Here is a 23,849-nt window from a genome sequence, read left to right on the forward strand (position 1 = left end):
GTGAGGGTATATGAGAACTCTCTGCTATCTTTGAAACCTTCCTATAAATCTATATTACAAATAAAAGCCATGTTTAAACAACAATACACTAAATAAGAAAAGCAAGTTTCAGTAAAATATGTGTAATATGATCCTACATTCTTTGAAAATGAATTTTACTTGTTTAATTATAAAAATTATGTGTTCACATACTTAGAACACACAGGTGTATTATCCAAAATAAAAACAGAACACAAAATAAAGAGAGCCAAAAATAGAGTAGATTGACAAAATTTTATTTCTCTTTAATTTCAATCTTGAAATGAATGGTCCAGCTTAGTGAAGCAGCTCTGCTCCTTACAGTCATTCATGGACCCAAGTTCCTTTCAAGACATGGATCAACTATCCTCTAAGACAACACCATCATCTGCATGGTCTAAGTACTTCCAATGAAACCAGCATAAAAGGAGAAAAGCACCTACCAGTGGAGGCACAGCCAATGTCTTAAAATCCAATAAAAGTATCACATATCACTTCCTTTCACAATCCACTGCTAAAAATGCAGATATATCTAGTCTCACAGTGGGTTTGGAAATGTAGCAAAGATGAACAGACATGCAAGGAAGGAGAACAGGGACTTGTGTGGACAACTAGTAACTGTCACCAGAAAAAGTAGGCAAAAAAATAAGTTATCTGGCAATCTCCAAATAACCATTTTTAACATTTGAATATATTTTTTAGGCTTTTTTTCTTAGCGCTTAAACAAAACCAGAATACCTATTTTTTCACTTCAGGTATCACACACATACATCTACTTACACTGCACAGTATTCCACTGAATTAATATACCATATGCAATTTCGCTTCATCTGCATTTTATCCACTTCTTCAGAACTTCCTACCCTACCTAACAAAGAATCATGTGAACAGGCTGATGTTTTTAAGTTTCCTTTTTTTTTTTTTTTTTTTCCTTTTTACAGACAGAGCTGCAGCATTTGAAATTCCTGGGTTAGCAGTCAAATTGGAGCCACAGCTGAGGCCTACACCACAGCCACAGCTACACCAGATCCAAGCCGCATCTGCAACCTACATGACATCTGCGGCAATGCCAGATCCTTAAGCCACTGGAATGAGGCCAGGAATCAAACCTGCATCCTCATAGACACTCTGTCACGTTCTTAACTTGCTGAGCCACAACAGGAACTCCTAAAATATTCTTAATATACAAACAATAATTAAAAACATAATGAAGGAGAAGACTATATTTATAATACACAAAGCGACAGAAAAAAAAGATAAAATACATAGAAACAGATTTTATAAGAAATGTGTAAAACCAACACAAAGAGAACATTTCCAAACACTTCAAAAGTAGGCTTGAACAAGTAAAAGAGCACAGCTTCAATGTGTATTTACAGAAATGCTTTTTTTCCTTTATTCCAAATTGGTGTTTCTGAAGTCTGAAATACAATATACCATTTTATCTCTAGTCATACCCAAGTCAATATTTCCCCTAAAATGAAAATTATTCCTTGAAAGTATATTACCTTAAACTGGTGGGTATCATAGTACAATATCCAACTTCCTCTTTATGCAGGTAAATGAATGTCTAAATTCTAGATACTCAATAGGTCCAGGAACTTCCTTGATCATAGCATACATGCACAAACAAATAAAATTAGTTGGAAGTACTCTGCCAATCTCTGGTTTAGATTATCCAAATTTCATGATAATGGATATGACTAGGTTAAAACCTACCATCTTGCTATTTTCTATTTGTTCCCTCAATTCTTTGTTTCTTTACTCCTCTTTCTCTAACTTCTCTTGTGCTGGGCATTTTTTATGATTCCATTTTATTACTTCTACAGATTATTTATATCCCTATTTAAAAATTTTAGTGGTTATCCAATACACTTTTCTTTCTTTTTTTGCTTTTTAAGGCCACACCTGCATCATATGGAGGTTCCTAGACTAGGGTCCAATCTGAGCTGTAGCTGCTGGCCTACACCACAGCCACAGCAAAGCCAGATCCAAGCCGTGTTTGCAATCTACACCAAGCTCATGGCAACCCCAGATCCTTAACCCACTGAGCAAGGCCAGGGATCAAACCCGCATCCTCATGGCTCCTAGTCAGGTTTATTAACCACTAAGCTAAGAAGGGAACTCCTCAATATATCTTTTTAATTAAGCTAAGGCTATGTTCAAATATTATACCACTTCATGTGTAGTACAAAGACTTACAGAAATATATTTCCAATTCTTCTCTTCCATCCTTTCTGCTACTGTTAAATCTTTTATGTACACTATAAACATATAATACTCCTCTTGCTTTAGACAGTCACTTATCTGCTAGAGCAGGGGCAAGCCAACTACAGCCCAAGGGCCAACTCTAACCCATTGCCTGATTTTACAAATAGTTTATTAGAATGCAACCATGGGAGTTCCTGTCATGGCTCAGCAGAAATAAATCTGACTAGTATCTATGAGATTGCACGTTTAATCCCCGGCCTCGCTCAGTGGATTCAGAATCCGGCGCTGCCGTGAGCTGTGGTGTAGGTCAGGGACGTGGCCCAGATCCCATATTGCTGTGGGGGTGGTGTACGCCGGTAGCTGTAGCTCCAATTTGACCCCTAGCTTGGGAACCTCCATATGACGCAGGTGCAGCCCTAAAAAGACAAACAAACAAACAAACAAAAAATGCAGCCATGTTCATTCACTTAATGTTTTTCACACTACAATGGAAGAGTTGAATAGATGCAAAAGACTATATACCTTAAGTATTTTTTCTCTAGTTTTTATATTAAAAGTTTGACCTTTATTTCAGAGAAATTAAAAATAATAACTTTTTCCTATGTCTAGTGGTCTTTATGTAGATCCAAATTTATGTAGATCATATTCCTTCTACCTAAAGAACAGTTAAATGTTCTCTAACACTTCTTACAGAGTAGGTCTACCGTCAACGAATTCCCAGTTTTTGTTTGCCTAAGAAAAACTATTTCTCCTTCATTTTTAAAGATATGTTCATTGAGTATATATTTCTAGGCCAATAGCTGTGTTTTTTTTTTTTATTTAGCACTTTTTAAATATCACCCCACTGTCTCTTGACTCTTATAGTTTCTGATGAAAAATTAGCCATCAATAAAAATCCTACCTTTATTCTTTGTATATGATGTTTCTATTTGCTCTGGATGCCTTTGAGATTTTCTCTTTGGTTTTTTTTCTGAATTTTGTGTGTTTGTGTGTGTGTGTCTACGCAAGTGTGTTACATCCAGGTTGTTATTTTCTGAGCTTCTTGGATCTGTGTTTTTGCGCCTCATTAATTCTGGAAAATTCTCAGTCTTTATTTCTTAAAATATTTCTTTTACCTCATTCTTTTTCCTCTCTTATACCTCTTCTGCTATTACTCTTTATTAGACTCTTCTTAGTTTGGTGGTAGAAAATGGTTGGGGGAGGTGCTGTTCTGAGCAAGTCTCAGCCTTAGGCATGTTTTATGTCTTTGGTTCTTGAGGCTGTAACTTTTTCAATTCTCCTTCTCTTGATTTAATCCCACAGTCGTGGGTTCAGCATATCCTTGAGAAAGTAAGTGTTCCTCCCTGCCCTTCCCCCAACTGCAGTGAATTTCATCAGTGCTATGATGCAGAGGTACTTGTTGCCTTCTTCTCCACCACTCCCACTGCCCAGAGACTAAGGCTCTGGTTATGTAGTGGAGAGAGAGGAGAAGGATCCTGGAACTGCTGTCCTCCTCCCTAGAGTGTGCATCACGATATTTCCTAGGGCTCTTTCCTGTTGTCTGTCTCTTGGGGTTCTTAGCCCACCCACCAGGATTAGTAGAGAAAGATCACACATGAGGGAACAAGGTTCTCCTATTTCTGATGTCCTCACAGATTTCACATGTTCCTGCTGGCTTCTACTTGACCTTAACTATTTTTGTCCACAATTCTAGCTAAACTCTTCTTACTGGTATCCAGCTCTGTCTACCTCAAGTGAGTGTTCATGTCTCCTCTTTCCCTTAGGTTTTGAAGTTAGTTCAGTTCTTTTTCATTTTAAGGGCAGAAGGGACACTCCTAGCTCTCTACATCCCAGGACAGCAACTAAAAGTTCTGATAACCTTTAATTTATTTTTTATTACATTTTTAAAAATTATAGCTGATTTACAGTATTGCGTTAATAATTTTTAAACCCTCTTTTGGAATAAGAATATTTCCTGATGATTATTCTCTGATTTCCAAGATTTAAAGTTCCAATGTGTAAAATAACATGTGCCCAATTCTTACTCAAATGCCTGTACTCTAATTATACTCATTTTCCTCTTGTTAAAAAGATTAATTGAATGGCTAAGTATAAATTTTCTAAGGGAACGGGAAAGATTTCTCCTACTGCAGATTATGCCCTTTGGTAAAATTAAATATGATCATAAGAATTTGTCTTCTGTGGCTTCCTGATTATAAAGAATAAAATACACATACATATACCACAAATCTCCGTACGTCGTTATCATCACCTGGTATTCCACAATGTGCCCCTGGTTAAAGGTTTTCACCTCGTGTAAAACCCATGAATGTGCACATACACCTTCCCTTCTTGCCCTACCTGCCTCCCGGCGCCACCACCGCCCCCCAACTCTCTCTGGTGGCGATTTTAAAACTATAGGAATGCAGCAGTTCAGAAGGGACCCAAAACACAGGTTTCTGCTTTAGTTTAGTATCCTATCTGAATCCTGCTGTGCTTCAGGTTTCATCTGGATTTCTCTACTATTGCAACATCAGTATTTGCAAGAAAATCTGCTTCAATAAGCATCTTTGGGCCTATAATGTAAAATCCTACCATAAATAACCATTTTAACATAGGTAAAATTTTATACATTTATTGCTATCCCTTAATTATTACTATGCTAAAAAAAATCACTGTTAATTTTTATTCAGATATCACAGGCATAAATTTTCCAGTCGCATGCATGAAAAAAAATTTTAATATGCTGTCTTCATATAGTAACTAATCCAAAATAGAAAACTATCCTTGCACCGACTGAAGTCTCAGGGACAGATGCACTGATTAGAGACTTCAACAACATAACTTATGCTGTCTGAAGGGCTTCTGAGGCAGATGTTCCATCTTATGACTCATCTGATCATTTACTTATATACTAATGTCCACTATATTATATCATTCACATCAAAGCAACAATGCAGTGAAAAAGAAACTCTAAATTTTGTTCCTGCAAATATAAAGTTCCCATTTAGTTTCAGATTGTTTCTGAAAAGAACAACAAAAGTCTTATTTGTGAGTAGTTTTCTGCTTCTGAATCACTAAACCCATGTAGAGTTTCTGTATACAAACTACTGTCAAGGTGTAGCAAGCCAGATACATTGCAGAGATATACCACTGGCTACCCTGAAAAATGTACTTACACTATACTTTACCATTATAATAAAATTGAACAGTGGCATTACTAAAGCTTTTTACAAAATACAAGGTAAATTTGCTTTAAGTAATTTCATTCCATTAGCTTTGAAATCTGTTCAGTGAAATAATTATATGAAGAAAATACTCGTCAATTTAAATAATGTCAATATATTAGTGCTGTTAACTTATTTAAATAAATTATAACCAGAACTATTTAACAAGACAACAAAGGGAAAAGATTCAGATTACTTAGAATCCACTGGTAAAGTTCCCTAAGCACCAAATTGTTGCATAGAGTTAATGTTACTATAAGTATAAAAGAAGTTATCTAACAGTCTAAATATTTATCCTAGTATCAATCTAAGTCTTAGACTTTGAAATGAAATGAATAAAAATGACTGCAAAACACTTTTAACTGGGAATTTAAAAATTAGAAAATACTATTAAAGTGATAATGAATATATCATATTTGCATTAAACTTCATTTGAAAAGCAAATCACATGAGGGAGTTCCCACTGTGGCTCATGACGAGGCAGTTCGATACCTGACCTCACTCAGTGGGTTAAGGATCCAGCATTGCCAGAAGCTGAGGCATAGGTCACACATATGGCTCGGATCTGGTGTTGCTGAGGCTGTGGTGTAGGCCGGGCAGCCAGCAGCTGCAGCTTCAATTCAACCCCTTGCCTGGGAACTTCCATACATATGGCAGGCGCAGCCCTAAAAAGAAAGAAAATAAAATTGTATTATCCACAAATGCAGAATTTTCTACATTTTATTTCTTTAAGTAATAATGAAGACAATTTTTTTTTTTTGCCTTTTTTTCTTCTTTTTTTTTAGGGCCACACCCGCGGCATATGGCGGTTCCCAGGCTAGGGGTCCAATTGGAGCTACAGCTGCCGGCCTAAGCCACAGCAATATCAGATCCAAGCCTCATCTGCAACCTACACCACAGCTCACAGCAACACCAAATCCTTAACCCACTGAGCGAGGCCAGGGATTGAACCCTCAACCTCATGGTTCCTGGTCAGATTCGTTCCCACTGCGCCATGACAGGAACTCTTAAAGGCACACTTTTAAACTGAGAAAAATCTTTAATAACATTAACTGCTTTCTTGGAGTTCCTGCTGTAGTGCAATAGGTTAAGGACTGAGCATTGTCTCTGCAGCAATGCGTTAAGCATCCAGTGTTGCCACATCTGTGGTATGGGTTGCAGTTGTGGTTCCAATTTAATCTCTGGCCCGGGAACTTCCATAGGCTATGGAAAAATAAAAAATAAACAAAACAGTAAAAAATAAATAAAAAATAAAATAAAATGATATAACCACTTTCTTATTTGCTACCAAAATAAGGGGGATATTTTTATGAATCTGTCATGTTAAACAACAGTCAACAGGTGCATACAATAAGTAAACAAATTCAGCTCAAGGCAAGAAGAACTAAATCACCATTTAGTAGTTGCAATTTAGATTATTCTAGCATGTAATACTTTAATTGTATAAAACAAAGCTGATGTCACAAACACAAAAGAACTTGCAAAGCAAGTACCACAAATAATTTCTACGCTGCTTGTGATGGCTGACAAGTGATGAGCACTTTGTATATACTCATTTGTGTATAAATGTATATACTATGCACATAAGACAACAAGTGGTCTGTAAAAAGAAAATACTAAAGAAAAACTCTTAAACTTTTCATAATCAACATTTTTATAATGTTTTGACAGAATATCTGCTTTAATCTTTGACTCCCTGAACGATCTCTTCTACACGGAAATATAGTATTTTCAACATTAAAAAAGGAGAAGTTGAACCAGACAAACTAGGATTAATATTGGGCTAAAAGTACTTATATGAGACAATGTATTAATATACTGGCAATGTGTTGATATATTACCAATGTACTTCATAGTTTAATAATTTAAGATATTTTCAGAAAATATTTTAAATCACTTATTAATTGATATGTGAGTACTATTAGTCAGTGCTGGTGAAAGAGCTCCCCATAAAAGCAAACAAAAAACAAATACCCAAGCTCTTTAGGCCTATTTAGCTAACAGCATTAAAGCTATTTTCTCATTGATGGAAAAAAGTGAAAGAGGAGTTCCCATTGTGGCTCAGCGGGTTAAGAACCCAACTAGTACCCATGAGGATGCAGGTTCGATCCCTGGCCTCACTCAGTGGGTTGAGGATCTGGCATTGCCACAAGTTGCGGTATAAGTTGCAAATGTTGGGCTTGGATCTGGTGTTGCTGTGGCTATGGCATAGGCTGGCAGTTGCAGCTCTGATTCAGCCCCTAGCCCGGGAGCTTCCATATGCCTCAGGTGCAGCCCTAAAAAGAAAAGAAAAAAACAGTGAAACAGATGCAAGTGTCCAAAATGGCTAGCACTCCTCACTACTACCACTACCCCGACCTATGAATCTAAACTTTCGACAGAGCACTAGAAGTTATGTTTTTCTTTTATGCTGTTTTTTAAAAAGAGAATAATGCAAAGTAAGAATGAAATAAAACTTCAAGTTCAATACAAAGGTACTCACTACCCCAATTCTCCCACAGCAATCAAATAATCACAAAAGATTTGATTATGAATGGATTATGATTAAAAAATTCTTCCCACTTCCCTACTCCCAAATATTCCTATACACAAAGGATTATACATCTCAACCAAATCAACAAATTGCAAAAGGTTAAATGTACAAGCAAATACAATCCAGCTATCTATCCCCTATTGTGCCAGATATTAAAGAGATTTGCAAAATACAAAACAAACCCATTCTTATTAAATATATTTGTTTTAGAACAAAATTGATATTAACCTACATAAACATAAGTTTTTAGTATATTTAATAATTTTAAAAATGTAAAAGAGTCTTCAGACCCAAAAGTTTGAGAACTGCTGCTTTAAAGGATATTAACTCCTCTTTTTTTTTTTTTTAACAAGAAGTTTATTTAAGCAAGACCCTTGTCTTGAAGAGAAAACTACCTAGGATTCATTTCTTTTACAGTAATTTATCCCTACTTAAAGACAGATTGCCCAACATGTAACAGGTACATACGAAAAAGTTATAAAACTGTCCTTGGTTTTACAATGATAAATGAAAAACATTAAAACTCTCCAATCGAATAAGATATGCAAGGATTTTTATGTTGCTCTTTTGTGTGTGTGTGTGTGTGTTAAACAGAGAGATTGCAAAATAACTTACTGGAATATAAAGATAAGAAATGAATGAACATGCCACTAATGGAGAGAGGGGATATTTTCACAGAACCAGTATTTTTCCCCATTCCATCTCCAGTGAGGTCAATTAAAACATACCACTGGCCATTTAGTTTAAAAAAAAATGCAATATGCTTGTACACATACACCAGTTACTTTATGTACAATAAAGGAATAGGGAAGGGGGAAATGAAAGAATATTGAAAACTATACTGTAGTAGTCAGGATGTGGTAAAACCAAATTGCGGTTTTCTAACTGAGAATGTCTTCTTGGTCTGTAGGAACAGAATTCTGGAGTAAAGTAGCAGGTTCCCTTTTTAGTAGACACCTCCTGTTTGCTGCTGGCACACATCAATTTGCATCTTCACCCTCCATTTTCACCTGTGCAGGTGTGTCTGTTTCATTGACCGGCTGCCCCGTCAAATTGGAATCTGATTTGCCTCACTGACAGGCCCTGTCATTCACAATAGGCTTTCATTAGTTTACTAAGTGGTGTATGCCTCTTAATCTTAAACTGCACCACAAAACCACCCTGGCCCGCCACCTTCAAATTAATATGATCGTTTTTCTCAGTCTTAACTCCTTCCTTGGGCTTTTCATCACCCATGGTGAGCGCCAGAGTCTCCTCGGCTGCTAATTCACAAGAGAGGTACCAGGTCTGCACAGAACAAGCACACAAGGAGCACCAGGAGCAGCTAATCCCAACTCCTCTTAAGATATTTTTCCGCCTTTCCATACGGAGACAAGCGGCTGGAAAAGCTGCATTTTTTTAAATAAAAATGAATTTAACTAGGGGATATAAAGAGAGAGAGCTGAGCAAGAGAGACTACAGTAAGGAGAAAAAGGAACTGGAGTTCTTTAGATACTTTGTTATTTCCAGACCTAGGGCAGGAAATGGAAAAGATACGACAAAAACACCCTTCATATCACACCAGATAGCATAAAACTATCAAAGACTACTAGTGTGGTATTAAAAGAGTTCAGAAGCCAGTTTGAAGAGGCTCCCTCAGCCAAAGCTGAAACAATCTGAGTATCAGTAAGGATGATAACTGCAATGGACTGAGACATAAGACATGTTTCAATCTATGAATTAATAATCCAAAAAGTATCACTAATCATCTTTAGAGGATGCCGAAGAACCAACTCACCACTGCACCAGTTTATCCTAGGAAAAAGCTAGTATAATCACATTTTTTTGTATCCCACCCAGACACCCAAGGAGGGGAAAAGCCTAATCAGAAAAGTGTTTCAATTGGATCCTTATTTAGTAAAAATAAAACCCTATAGCCTCTAAATACATTTTTTAAATTCCATATAAAATACTGATACAATACCGAGTAGTTATGCTGGGAGCAACATGGGAAGTCCAACTAATACATTAATGCTAATTTACAGTCAGCATCAACTAAACTGTGTTTCACTTACCATACATAAATTACCTTCAAAGAAACCCACACAAAACATCTATCTTTACAAACCAAACAAAATTACAACTTCTCTTACTAAACATGAGCTCTCTGTCCCTCTGAACTCTATCCCTAGAAATGCTTGTGAACATCAAAGTAATTACCATGAGTACTTAGGTTCAAAAACAGAATGCGAGGATTTTCTCGAAAGAACTAGGTTCTAAGGTAAAGGAGACTAAAGACTTAAAATGTGGGACCATGAATGTTACAGTCAATTAACTAAAAGTGGACATAACATATGAGAGATAATGGTTAAAAGGAAGGGCTTTAGATCAAAGAGCCCCAGTTCAACTCCCAGCTCTGCCATTTACTAACTTGACTGAGTTACTTAACCTAATTGTTCCTCTAGTATGTAAAATGGGAATAGTAGTGCATGCTTTGAGTAAATCTTGTGAAAGACTAAATGAGGGAACGGATGTAATAATAAAGCCTTAATATACTGCCTATAAGATATTAATTCCTCAATAAGTAAAACTTCTGGTAATAGTACTTGTTATTCTTCATGCCACGTAAAGGGAAAGGAGATGATGGGAAGATGCTGGGCAGAAAAAAATCCTTTCACCAACCATCGCTGTTAAGAGATATCATCATCAATATAGTAAAGGTTAGCTACCATTCTGCCTTAACAGTTATCAAAAATGAAACGAAAATACAGTATATAAACATGCACGTAAATTTTAACAGATACCAGTTAAGTATACCATCCAAAATAGCATTAATTTTTTTCCTTTATTAGATTTCCTAATAAAATATTATCTAAGTCATTTAATGAAAAAAAAGTGTAAAATAACATAAGCCTTCTATATAAATACTCAATAGAAACCTTCTATTTGCAAGTAAAATAGGCCAGTCTCCTAATGCCTCTCATATCAAATGAAGCAATCTTTAAAGTTCTCCTCCATAGAAAAGCTGACAAAAGATCAAAAAGGGATTATAGTTTGATTAGGTCCTATGGGTTTATTTTTGCTCTAATTTCTATTGATTTGGGAGACTGACCTGAGAAAATATTCATGATGTTGATGTCAGAGAGTGTTCTGCCTATGTTTTCTTCTAGGAGTTTGATGGTGTCCTGTCGTATATTTAAGTCTTTCAGCCATTTTGAGTTTATTTTTGTGCATGGTGTGAGGGTGTGTTCTAATTTCATTGCTTTGCATGCAGCTGTCCAGGTTTCCCAGCAATGCTTGCTGAATAGACGTTCTTTTTCCCATTTTATGTTCTTGCCTCCCTTGTCAAAGATTAATTGACCATAGGTGTCAGGGTTTATTTCTGGGTTCTTTATTCTGTTCCATTGGTCTGTCTGTTTTGATACCAGTACCACACTGTTTTGATGACTGTGGCTTTGTAGTATATCCGGACAAAACTCTACTTAAAAGAGACACATGCACCTACATGTTCATTGCAGCACTATTCACAATAGCCAGGACATGGAAACAACCCAACTGTCCATCAACAGATGATTGGATTCGGAAGATGTGGTATATATACACAATGGAATACTACTCAGCCGTAGAAAAGAATGACATAATGCCATTTACAGCAACATGGATGGAACTAGAGACTCTCATACTGAGTGAAATGAGCCAGAAAGACAAATACCATATGATATCACTTATAACTGGAATCTAATATCCAGCACAAATGAACATCTCCTCAGAAAAGAAAATCAAGGACTTGTGGCTGCCTGATGGGAGGGGGAGGGAGTGGGAGGGATCGGGAACTTGGGCTTATCAGACACAACTTAGAATAGATTTACAAGCAGAACCTGCTGAGTAGCATTGAAAACCTTGTCTAGATACTCATGTTGCAACAGAACAAAGGGTGGGGAAAAAAAATGTAATTGTAATGTATACATTTAAGGATAACTTGATCCCCTTGCTGTACAGTGGGAAAATAAAATAAAATAAATAAAAAAAGGGATTATAACAAAGATTTAAAATTAAAATGATGGTCTGGTTGTAATTTACATCAAATTTAACTCTGAGAGTAATCACAAAACCCTGCCAAGATCAGCAAACTAGGTACAAACCATTCCCCTAGTAAATTCCAGTGCATTCAGGCTCCTTGATTCTCTCCCAACAACTGTTTCTTAAGAAGAGTCCCACTCTTGGAGCTTCTCCAGCTGTTTACTTTTGAAAGTCACTCAACGTTCCCCCTTTACTTTCCATAGGGTAAATAGTTACTATGTAATCTTATTTCACTGATTTATGTACACTTTAAGTTGTCCCTAATATATACTGTACAACTGACATTTACAGTTGGTTAAATGGGGTATGGCAATTTCTACAAAAAGCAAATTCAAGAAACCCTACTGAAAATCAACATGGCAATGTCTAGCAAGAAATGAAATGTAAAAGAAGTATATCTTGTGATTCACTAATTTCTCTCCAATTAATATTTCTTAAGGAAATAATACAATAGAAGCAAATGATATATGAATAAAGACACTCACTGAAAAGATACATATGATAGAATAACTAAAAATATATTCCAATATTTAGGAAATTATAAACTATACATCACTGATGTAATGAAATATCTGCTCAATAAAAATTATTATTAATAGTAAAGCTATTCTAAAACAAGAAAAATGTTTCATAATATTAAGCAATAAAATACCTTTAGGAAGTAAACATAGGGTAGCAATTAAAGCATGAGTTTTGCTAAAAATCTTGACTCTGCTATTCAGGTATGTGATTTTTGAATGTTACTTAACCTCCCTGAGACCCACTTTTCCTCATTTCTAAAATGGGCTAATAAGGAGTTCCCATTGTGGCTCAGCAGGTTAAGAACCCAACGTTATCTCTGTGAGGATGCAAGTTTGATCCCTGGCCTCATTCAGTGGGTTAAGGATCCAGCACTGCCGCAAGCCATGGCCTAGGTCACAGAAGCAGCTGGGATCCAATGTTGTGACTGGCTGTGGCTATGACGTAGGCCTACAGTTAGCTGCAGCTCCAAATTGACCCCTAGCCCAGGAACTTGCATACACTGCAGGTGAGGCCATAAAAAAGAAAAAGAAAAAGAAAATGGACTAGTAAGATCTAACTCATAGGGTTCTTAGGAGAATCAAGTGAGAGCATTACAATGTGGCCTCCTCCTACCTCGACAAATCCCTTCCCTAATACTCAACTGATTCCTTCCTATTACCACAACATGAGTTTATAAATAGCAGAGCATGTCTACAATGGTAATATATGATAAGACTATGGTTCTATATTTAAAGTTATAACTTGTAGTAGATTTCCTTAATAGGGCTTTATTCTCCCCAATAAAGAAGAGTTAGGGAGCCCTAACTCTCCCCAGTTCTTTAAAAGTAAAATATCAACCCTTGACCCCTAATATAACACTGCTTCATTTGTTTTTTTAAAAGCATATTCAAAATAATTTAATTAGAGTTCTTCCTCATTTTACCAATGTTACACAAATCAGAATTCAGCCTGAATATACAAAGACGGAAAGAACAAATTAGGAAAATAGATGGAATACATATAATCCCCTGCATTTTCATTCTAAAGTTTTAATAAAATTTGAACAATAAACTTAATTGGGGGTAAGGAAGAACTCTATTCCCAGAAAGCTATAAATTAATGTATACTACATTGTTTCAGTTCTATCCATCTGACAACCTGGCATGCCAAGAGAAGTCCTTCACAACCAGCCTAAAGAGAAGGTAGATACAGTTGTCCTTTCAACTTAGGGAAGAGGAAAGAGGAACAAAATGACCTTCCCCTAACCCAACTCTTTACCTATGTGTCATGCAAAATATCTAAAGGTCTGGTGGGACAATGGGGTCTTCTTCAGGTCTGGTGGAAAGAAGCGAGTCAGTCAAGTCCAGGCCAGCCAGACAAGGCTTCTTCCTCTTTCCCACGCTGGCAGCAAGGACAGCAAAACCAAGTTGGGATAGAAGAAAATGGACCAGGAAGGAGACATCACAGACCTGAATGAGGTAATTGCAGGCTCACAAGAAATCTAGGGGCTCTGAGGGGACACCTTGACCTCACCAATGGAGAGGAGAGAAATCTTTCTGTTCTAAAGGAGCAGTACCGTACAACAGCCTGTAGCCCTCTGAGGAAGACCTGCCTTTCCCTCAAAGGTCTGCGCTGGCAACCCATTAGCTCAAAATTTTAAGTCACTGAAGGAGGAAAACTGTATCTGGCCTAAAAAGGATGATTTAAGGGTGTTGATGTAAAATTTGCAAAAGGACAAGTTATAAGGAAATCGAAGACCATAATAAGACACAAGGGCTCATCTGATTTCATTCAGGCAAGTTAAGTATAACAATGAATGCACTGGTTTTTAAAACCAAATCAGCCTCAATACTTAAATTTTTACCTTAACATAATGACAGTGTTCTGATAACTAAGAATAATGTGGTTCAAAATTTGATGTTTAAAGATCAAGAGACTCTTTAGGACCTTAGAAGTTTCCTTTCCATCCCTAAGTAATTTCAACTCCTTAGTGAGCAAAGAGTTTTAAAAAAGAGTCCATCTAGTTGCTATTTTGAGCAGAGAGGACAGGAAAGGAGACCTAAACCATATCAGAAAAGGCAATCAAGAAAAAAAATGAGAATGCCTCAAGCACCTAAAGTAGATATAAGACCACCATGAATATGAGGATATGTTCAAGCAATTAAACTGTAAATAGCTAGTAGATTAAATAGCTTCATACAATGTTACAATGCAAACTAGAAGGAACTGTTTCCTACTGCTGCAATATTTTCCACAGTAAACAGAAGTTGGTTATTAGAATGCATTGTATATGTAGATGAGAACCACTGCATAATTACTTAACCCATTGAATTTGTACTAAAGAAACAAAGAAAACATATGTTTTTTGGTCAGATTGTTTACTGCAATCCAATACTAGATTAATTTAATAAATACTGCTGAAAAAGAAAATTACAGGACTCAAGGAAAAAAAACTCCATTATTTTAGGATACAATCAAAGACAGCTTTATATTGGCAATTTGTGTCTAGGCAAAAATGTGTGACTCATTTTAAACTTTTAAATGACATTCTTATGGGGTGGGGGGAGGTGGGCTCTTGAAAAATAGTAATTTATGTTCGTGGTAATTAAAGGTGATTTACAAAACATATAAACACCTAACTTAACTTAAAGGAGGGGGTGGCAATTAAATGAAAGCATTTTTACCTTCTCATTTAGCAGTACAATAAAGTTGTAGTGCCTTGAGGGTTACAATTCCATATAAACCAGAAAGGCAACTTAAAACCTATTTCTTCCATCAATGCTACCCTCATCCTTCTTTAGCAAACACAGGCAACAAAACTAAAGGAGCTCTCTGGAGCCTTATTGTCAAAGCTCTAACTAAGCAATTTAGATATATGAAATTCAAACAGATACAGAGGGACAGTAATATAAAACAGAATGAGGACGCATCTGTCATTAATATCAATGGAGAAAGGATAAGGGCTTTTATTCTTCCTGACCAAAAATTCTAACCATCTATAGAAATCATCTACATAGATTAATCTTAGTTCGGTCTCATAAGAACTTGTCTGCCCAGTTTAAGAAGGGTGAGCCCAAAAGAGAAGTAAAATCACATGGCAACGATATTAAAATCACATGGCAGCGGCGGATGGGGGTGGGGGGTGAAGAGATGGGGGGAGGTGACAGACATATTTTCTAAAAATTATAAAACTACATAGATCTTTCAAAATAAAAAGAAATGACATCGAAATCAAACAGTACAGTTAGCAGTTACTCCAAAAACTGAAATGCACTACTGACTAAAGTAGACTTTTTTTTTTAAGGAAAATAAACATTGAAAAGTAAATTCAAATAGAAATTAAATTCCTCCATGTAATCAGAAGAAGAAAATAAGCATATATCCTTTCAGATTTTAAAGAAAAGCAGTTATTTCTGAAGACTGGAAATAAGAGGCAAACATGAAATTTTGTTGTGAATACCTTATTTCTTCTTTTGTTTATGATAACCATATATTATTTAGGATTTTTTAATATAATGAATATTTTTTAAAAGTAAAAGCATCTGTTTAGCCATTTATAATCAAAAGATAGAGCAAAATCTGATAAAACCAAAACTGTATGGGATACATGATGCCCAGTTTTTTCCCAGAGTTCTATTCTCCAGTTGCTTGTTAAAGTGATAAAATGTAGGGAAGCTGGGATGACTACAGAGTTACCGTGTTTTTAAACTACCTCTTTAGGTTATAAACAGGCTTGACAATTATGGCAGGGCAACCAACTCCATATTAACATTATTAGCATGTGTCTGAATTGTTGGCATTTTATTTTAATTCCAGTAGAAGGGAAATGATTAGTAAGCACCTAGTATGTATTAGGTACCATAGTAGATTCTAGTCTCTAATGTTGTATTCTATTTAATCTTAACAATTCTACAGAACTGGTGTTATGCGAGCTGTAGAGATGATGATATTGAAAGAGAAAGGTTAAGGCAGAACAGACCATACAAACATAATGCTGTGACAGCTGTCAAGGAAGTAACTTCTTTTTTTTTTTTTTTTTTTTTTTTTTTTTTGCTTTTTAGGGCCGCTTCTGAGGCATTTGGAGGTTCCCAGGCTATGGGTCAAATTGGAGCTACAGCTGCCAGCCTACACCCCAGCCACAGCAACAAGGATCCGAGCCTCGTCTGTGACCTACACCACAGCTTACAGCAACGCCGGATTCTTAACCCACTAAGCAAAGCCAAGGATCGAGCCCACAACCTCATGGTTCCTAGTCAGATTCATTTCACTGCACGACAACGGGAACTCCGGAAGTAACTTCTTTAACAGAACCTGCTAATTTGGTTATCTGAAAGTAAACTCCTTTAACTAAATCATCCTGGCAGAATTAACCTGAGTATCCCAGCTAAAAAAAATCAAACATTGTACAGAGATAGTAATAACCACCAACAACTCTCAACTCACTACAGTTTAAGTCAAAACCATCTTCTCACTGTTTTATTTTTTTGGCTGCACTCCAAGCACGTGGAAGTTCCTGGGCCAGAGATCAGACCCACGCCACAGTGGCAACCCAAGCCATTACAGTGACAATGCTGGACCCTTAACCCACTTATTTCCTTCTCACTGTTGTTGTTCTTTTTTTTTTTTTGTCTTTCCTAGGGCCGCTCCCGCGGCATATGGAGGTTCCCAGGCTAGGGGTCTAACTGGAGCTGTAGCCACCAGCCTACACCAGAGCCACAGCAACGCCGGATCCTTAACCCACTGAGCAAGGCCAGGGACCGAACCCACAACCTCATGGTTCCTAGTCGGATTCGTAAACGACTGCGCCACGACGGGAACTCCTCCTTCTCACTGTTTTAATACACAACTTCTGAGAATTGTATTTGAATCATTTGTGCATACCTTACCTTAGTATTTAAGAAAATTCCTCATGTTTTAAAAAATCAGAATACATGTTCACTTTTTTAAAAGCTAATGGTCTACAATAAAAAAGGAAAGTCACCTCTCTCTCTCCACTCCAATTTTATTCTCCAAAAGAACCTATCAACCATTTGACATCTTTCTTGAGATTTCTTTCTATGAATATGTGTGTGTAGAGCTGAGCTATCTAATACTAGAGCCACTAGCCACATGCAGCTGTAAAGTGCCTGAAATGCGGCTAGTCCAAATGGAGATGTGCTGTAAGTATAAATCATACACCAGATTTCAAAGACATGGTACCAAAAATATAACAATAGTTTTTCATATTGACATGTTGAAATAATATTTCGATAGATCAAATGTGTTATTAAAGTTAATTTCATCTTTTACTTTTTTATTGTGGCTATCTGAAAATTTTTAATGACATATGTCACTCACATTTACAGCTCACATTATATTTCTATGGTCAGCACTGGTGCAAAGGCTAACTATAGGTCTTGGAGTCAGACTTGCCTTACTCAGTACTACTCCCAACTATACCATCTACCAGCTATGTAACCTTGGACAGATTTCCTAACCCTCTGTACCTACCTCTATTTTGTTTAGGGAATTAAGTGAAATTCCTCACATAAAGCATGGCACATAGTAAGTACCTAATAAATATCTGATGGCATCAAAAGAATAAAACTATAACCTAATTCTTTTAAAATAACTATACAGCACCTGTCTCTTCAGGAAAGTCTCCAGATATGCCTATAGGGTCACTATTGTGAAGAGCAGGTGCACTTGAATTTTCTTTTTCTCTCTCACACACAGACACACACAAATATATGGATCTGGAACATGTTTGCTACATAGATCCTAAACATTTAAGTTGAGAAAAGTACAAAAGAAGCATGGTATAGAGAAAAAAACTGGAAATAGAAAAAATTTTAAAGAAAAAGAAAAGATGGGCTCTATGCCCAATTTACTAGCTATGTGCCCTAGGAAAACTACTTGGACTTTCTCTTTCAATATCCTCAACTGTACAGCTGGAATAAGAATGTGAATAGAAATAAGATTTCTCAATGTATCCCCCAATGTTATATCAACTTTCTTTTTGAACAATGTAAATGTTTTATCTATTTCAATGTATGACCTATCTAAAAATTATTCCAAAAAATCAAAAAATTTTAAACACTAGTATTCTTTTGGTGATAGAGGAGGAGAATTTGGATGTATCTGACAGAATTTTAAATGTATATAACTTTTGGCCTTGTAATTACACTTCTAGGCATCTATCAAAGAAATATCCAGAAAAAATACCAAAAAACAAACAAAAAAACCCAAAAAAACCATATAAGAATTCCATTAGCAACATTCTCTGTTAAAAAAAAGTCAGAAATAGGAGTTCCCCTGTGGCACAGTGGGTTAGGGATCCAGTGTTGTCGCTACAGCAGCTCAAGTTGCTGCTGTGATTCAGGTTTAATCCCTGGCCCAGGAACTGCCACATGCCACAGGCATGGCCAAAAAAAAAGAGAAATAATAATGCATATACATTATACTTAAGTGAAATAAGTCAGACAAGGACAGACAAATGTTATATGAGCTCATTTACTTGTGGAATCTACAAAAGCCAAATTCAAGGAAAGAGAGCAGGGGACTGGTGGCGACAGAGAGTAGACCCCAGGGACTAGGATGGAATAATGGGGAGATGCCAGTCTTCCAGTTACAAGATGACTAAATTCTGGTATCTAATATAAAGCATGGTGACTATAGCTAACAATACTGTGTTACATGCTTAAAAGTTGCTAAATGAATAATCTTAAGTATTCTCACCACACACACACACACAAAAATGTTAATTATGTGATGTGATGGACGTGTTAACTAAATGACTTTACTGTGGTAATCACTTTACAATATACACATTTATCAAATCATTGAGTTACTAATGTTATATGTCAATTATACCTTATAGAGGGTTCCCATTGTGGCTCAGCAGTAATGAACCCAACTAGTATCCATGAGGATTCAGGTCTGATCCCTGGCCTTGCTGTGAGCTGTGGGTAGGCTGTTGGTGTGCCTTGGATCCCGTGTTACTGAGGCTGTGGCACAGGCCAGCAGCTGCAGCTCTGATTCAACCTCTAGCCTGGGAAGTTCCATAAGCTACATGTGCGGCCCTTAAAAAGCAAAAAAATATATGTACCTCATAGCTGAGAAAATAAATAAATGCTCACAAATAGGAAGTACTAGTTCAATAAACTCTGATACTTCCAGGCTATGGACAATAGTGAAGCAGTTTGAAAATAATGAAGCATGAAATAAGGTAGGACAGATATAGCATGATTCTATTTACGTGAGGTACCTAGAGAAGTCAAATTCAGAGATAGGAAGCAGAATAGAGGCTGCCAGGCGCTAAGGGAGGAAGGAATTGAGAGTTACTGTTTAACAGGTATAGAGTCTCAGTTTGGGATAATGAAAAAGTTCTAGAGATGGATGGTGGTGAAGATTGTACAACATATGACTGTACTTAACATCACTGAATTGTACACTCAAAAATGGTTAAAATGGCAAATGTGTTATGACCATGTCACAATTTTTAAAAATTTATAATTACAAAAATGTTGAAATTAGATATAATTCCACAAGAAAAACAATGAAGCAGTATTAAAAATAACAGTCTATATGCACTGACAAAGAATGACCTCTTAAACTCTAAAATAATTCTGTAAGCACAGTATTACAATCCCCATTTTACATGAGAAAACTGAGGTTCAAAAATAGTGTTACTTTTTCAGTTACATAGCTAGATAGTAGGAACTGATAATCACACTCATGTTTGATTCTAAAACCCACCACATTCATTCCACTTTAGGCACCAGACTGAGATAAAGAAAAATAAAATAGTTGCATTATGCTAACATGATTCTGATTCTTTTCCCCCTTTTATCATTATCTTTAAAGTCATTTAAACAGCAACTAATTTTAACGGACCACTTTGAAAAGCACATTCTGAATATCATCTATCTGCATTTCTGCTTCAAGGTGAAAAAAAGCCAGATTTTTTGGTTTTTTTTTTTGATTGTCTTTGTTTATGAAAACACTAACTCAGCTTATTTGGAAATGTGGATAATTTGCTTCAAAAATTTTTTAAAATAAACAAACATGGTATTTAGCTTTTTAAAACAAAATCTTCACAACAAAATCTTCCATAAGGGTGACGTATACTAAATACTTAAAATGGATATCTGTTTTGTTTTCAAAAGCATTTAATCCATTAAGTAATTTTTAGAATGTTAATTTCTAGTGTTTTTTTCCAAACAACAAACACCATTTTCTTTCTCAATGGCATGATCTGGTAAGTATAACCAAAAAAAAAAAAAAAAGGAAAACTCACAGAGAATTCATAAAGAATGTCTGTTCTATAGTTAATACATATAACTAGCAATACAGACATACCCATAGCTATTCCAGACTTGTTGATCCAAAATTATAGCTGCTCTTTATGGTAAAAATACGGAAAAATTCCCACCTTTTGAAGTTTCTCAGTTTTTAAAATCATGCAAACCATTAAAAAAAAGTCCTGAAAACAGTCAACTGAAAAGTAACACATATGGTCCAAGAAATAATTTTTGCACAATTTCAAACATTCAAAATACTTTTGGAAAGGGATAATAATTAAGAAAATGATTATTTGGAACATTATCAACATTCAAAAACAGTTTGATACTTAGACCTAAGTAAATATATATCTCAAATGAGTAACTAACTGCTTTTAGATTTTCAAGCACTGCCAGCCCCAGATATTTCTAAAATGGCAGTCCTGAATTCAAATCATAGCTCTCTCTGGTACTTACCAAGTATGGAAATTATTACCTAGTTTCCTACCTTCTTTAAACCTCTTCTTTCCCTCTCTCTCTCACTCTTTCCTATTTTGGTCACCTGCGGCATATGGAATTTCCGGACCAAGGATCTGATCTGAGTCATAGTTGCAAACTACCCAGGGAAACCAGATCTTTAACACACTGTGCCAGGCCAGGAATCGAATCTGTGTCCTGGAGATCTCTCTCATCTTTAAAACAGGCATATTCTCTCCCCCACGGGAATGTTATAAACAAAGTACATATTTCATTATGTCACGTAGCCAATCATGGAATGTTAGCTCTGTATACCTCTGAAAAGAAGTCACCATCTAAAAGATTAATGAAAGCTGCTATGGATACTGCCAAGAAGACCTCAGCTGCTGATCATTTATTTATTCCCTTCATGAATCAAAAGGAAAATACCAGAGAAAGAATGTGTGAGTAAATTTGAATGTATTCTCTCTCTTCTTTCTGACATAACAGTTTTGTCATCTTTGCTGCTAAAAGCATTAAGAGTTTGCAACATGTATACCTGGAATCCAAGTGACACAAATCTATTTGTCTCTAAAAGCCATCTCTTAGCCTTTAGGAATTTACAAAATAAATAATTTTCCACTGCCCCTTTATTATAACTTGGGTATCATTTAAAAGTGCTTGACCTAATACGCACTACTACATATAAAATATATAATCAACAAGGATCTACTGTATAGCACAGGGAATTCTATTCAATATTCTGTAATAATGTACATGGGAAAAGGATCTGAAAAAGAATGGATACATGTATATGTATTACTGAATCACTTTGCTCCACACCCAAAACTAACACAACATCATAAATCAACTGTACTCCAATATAAAATTAAAAATTAGGAGTTCTTACCATGGCGCAGCAGAAATGAATCCCCAACTAAGAAACACTGAGGCTGTGGGTTCAATCCCTGGCCATGCTCAGTGGGTTAAGGATCCGGCATTGGCGTGAGCTGTGATGTAGGTTGCAGATACAGCTTGGATCCGGAGTTGCTATGGCTATGGCCAGCAGCTATAGCTCGGATTCAGCCCCTAGCCTGGGGACCTCCATATGCTTCAAGTGCAGACTTAAAAAGCAAAAAAAAAAAAAAAAAAAACTTAAAAATTAAAAAAAATTAAACTAAAAATTAAATTTAAAAGAATGATTAAAAAAAAAGTGCTTGACCTAGACTTGACAAATATCAACACAACTTCTCTGGAATTTAGACAAGTGTTTCTCAAACTGGATTTAGAGCTCACAGGATTGATAAAAAAAATTTGTTATTTAAAAAAAAAGATTTCTTCATTTGCACTGATAATTCTTATCATAGATTAGCGGACTAATACAACAAAGCAAGGACTTTGTAACGAGAGCCTGAGTTCAAAACGTGATTCTGTTTCTTGTCATGTAATTTTGGGCAAGTACTGTAACCTCCCTATACATTGGATTCCTTACTTACAAAATAAGAATAATAACAGTACCCACTCTTATAGAAGTGTTAAGAGGAATAAATGAGTTAATATTTGTAAAAGGCTTAGGACACTATATATTGGTTAAAATAAAAATAATTAAATTATTTTTATAAAATCAGAATTTAGTTTTAGAGTTCCCTGGTGGCTTAGCAGGTTAAGGATCCAGTGTTGTCACTGCTGTGGCTCAGGTCACTGCTAAGACACAGGTTCAATCCCTCACCCAGGAACTTCCTCATGCTGCAGACACAGCCAAAAAAGAAAAAGAAGAGAAAGAAAATTTAGATTTGGTCAGCATTTCTCAAATTGTGATCCATAACAAAATCTCAGAGATAATATTAACTTTTTCCCCTGATTTCATTTATAATCCTTTACCCTTTCATGGAAGGATATATAAAATATATAAGAACATGTGAGGTAAAATTTGTGTTGAAGGTACCTATTTCTCACCTAAAGTTTACCCCCGGTCTTTAAACGGCAACTTATGAAAAATCCTAAATTACACTAACAAAACTTCAAGTATTTTTGTAGAGAAAACAGACAAAAATCAATTGAAATCTAATTTTTGTGACATTCTTTGTGTCAGTATTTCACTTTAATTCAAGCAACACAGGCATAGAGAAAAAGAGGCAAAAAATCCCTCAAGATCAACTATTTGTTTTATTTAATAGCTTAAAGAGCATAAAGCAAATAAAGAGGCATGAAACCTAAAAACTGCTGAATGTTTTGAGTTGTGTTTAGCTCAACATGTATCTAACATTCTGAAAATTCATAACACACTAAACAGCACCTTATTTTTAGGCATAAAATGACTATTAGGTATTTGGAAGCACAACTTTGCTGACTGAAATAATGAACTTCGAGTTCTTACCAACACTACCTCCGTGGAAACTCTACACTCAGGAAAGGACTGCTAGTGGCCCAACAACAGCCTACCAAACCATGCTCCCCTGCAGCCCTGTTCAACCATCACACTCATCCATTGAACTGCTACAGCTACAACTGACCTTGATTTTTTTTCCCTACTTGCAACAAAACATTCAAAACAGATACTTTGCTTCAGATACATTCAACTACCTTGACAATGAAGTAACTGAA

At 35.9% G+C, this 23,849-nt stretch overlaps 1 protein-coding gene and 1 pseudogene across 2 annotated transcripts in view; both read right to left on the reverse strand.

Annotated features, from left to right (window-relative positions):
• The window catches only part of OLA1 (Obg like ATPase 1), a 175,463-nt gene that overhangs the window by 109,900 nt on the left and 41,714 nt on the right, over positions 1–23,849 (reverse strand). The window lies entirely within an intron of this gene.
• Positions 8,787–9,469, reverse strand: LOC146395985 (small ubiquitin-related modifier 2 pseudogene; annotated as a pseudogene).

Source organism: Sus scrofa, chromosome 15 (assembly GCF_054392235.1).
Source record: "Sus scrofa isolate SSC_HxYL_T2T_F1_AM1 chromosome 15, Sscrofa_HxYL_maternal_Yorkshire_Landrace_v2.0, whole genome shotgun sequence".
Classification (NCBI taxonomy): domain Eukaryota; kingdom Metazoa; phylum Chordata; class Mammalia; order Artiodactyla; family Suidae; genus Sus; species Sus scrofa.